Source organism: Phoca vitulina, unplaced genomic scaffold (genome assembly GCF_004348235.1).
Source record: "Phoca vitulina isolate PV1807 unplaced genomic scaffold, GSC_HSeal_1.0 scaffold2, whole genome shotgun sequence".
In the NCBI taxonomy this organism is placed as follows: Eukaryota; Metazoa; Chordata; class Mammalia; order Carnivora; family Phocidae; genus Phoca; species Phoca vitulina.
Window position 1 is genome coordinate 88,837,588 of NW_022589705.1, and position 1,386 is coordinate 88,838,973.

Sequence of the window (1,386 nt, forward strand, 5' to 3'; positions counted from 1 at the left end):
TTTGGCTTCCCCCATTGCCACACTCATGATACAACCTTCCGGCCACAGCCCAGACCCTGGCCCTGCTGCACTCACTTGGCCCTGGTGGCCTGGCCCTTGACCCCCAGGCTTGCATGTATGTGGGTTGTATCACCGCAACAGTCCACGGCAGCCCTAACTCATCCTGTGGTCAACGCAACCTCACCATCTTACCAACATTTGGGCCTGTCTGCCCCCAATTCTTCACATGCTTCAGCTGCAAACCACTCCTCTGTTCTATCATGTTCTAATCCCAAAGCAGGGCCAAAATTAGACCCAAACCATTCGTGTTGCTGTAGATTTATTAGCCAGTGATAGAAACCCAGCTGGACCCATACAGAACACATATGTAACTGGCACACATCTGGAGGAAACCTCCCACCCCTCGCCCCCTCCCCTGGCACTCAGAGCAGTTCATTCCCAGAGCTGGCCCACTGTGAGCTGTCTCGGTGGATCTGCCCCTCTGGGCCCCCTCTCCTGAGGCATAGCAGGACATGGACATGTTGACCAGAGGGCAACAGAAAGTCTAGGACTGATTCTCCCCTCCTGCAGAGAGAGGTCTGGGGCCAAGGAAGCATCCTATGCATTACGAAGGACATCTTTCATCCTTGCACCCATAGGCTTCCCAAAATCCAAGAATTCCCCACATACTTTCATCTCTAGGAAATTCCTGGAGGTTTTTGGACAAAACCAGATTTCTGAATGTCAGAGGACGGGGCATTTATAAGGCTAAGGGCCAACAGTCATTCCTTCAACACACATCTAGAAAGGACCAACTATGTGAAAGTTCATGCTGGGCACTGGGTAGGGTAGAGAGTTCAGCATCTGGTCAGAAGCTTGGCAGGTAGGCTGATGATCCAACCTTGATCTACATGGACCACACCTCCTTCCCTCTGGGGGAAGCTATGTGTAGACTCTCTCCTGGGTAGAGGGATCTGACTTTAAGGCTGTTCCCCTGCAGAGTGAGAGGCAATCAGACCCAAGCAGAATTGTGGGTCCTTCCTCCATTAGGACACACAGGCCAAGATGGCAGATGAGACACATGGTTGTTTCTAGACCCCAAAGTAAATTCAATCCCAAACAGAGGATTTGGGGGTGGGAAGGGGGGAGTTTGGAGGAATCCCCATGGGTCATGTTGGTCCTCATGAGAGGCCACAAGAAGTGAGGTCTTTCTTCTTGGGAGGCCAACAAGAATCAAGTCTGAAAACCAAATGGGTTGCAAGTGAGATATGAACACTTCTAGGGAAAAGGCTTCTGAGAGAGACAGTCCCCCTCAATGTGCTATCTGGAACCTTGGGGTCTCTTGATGCTTATTGTTCAGGACCGGCCCATGTCCCACCCCAGGGGGAGAGGATGAGGGGGACCGGC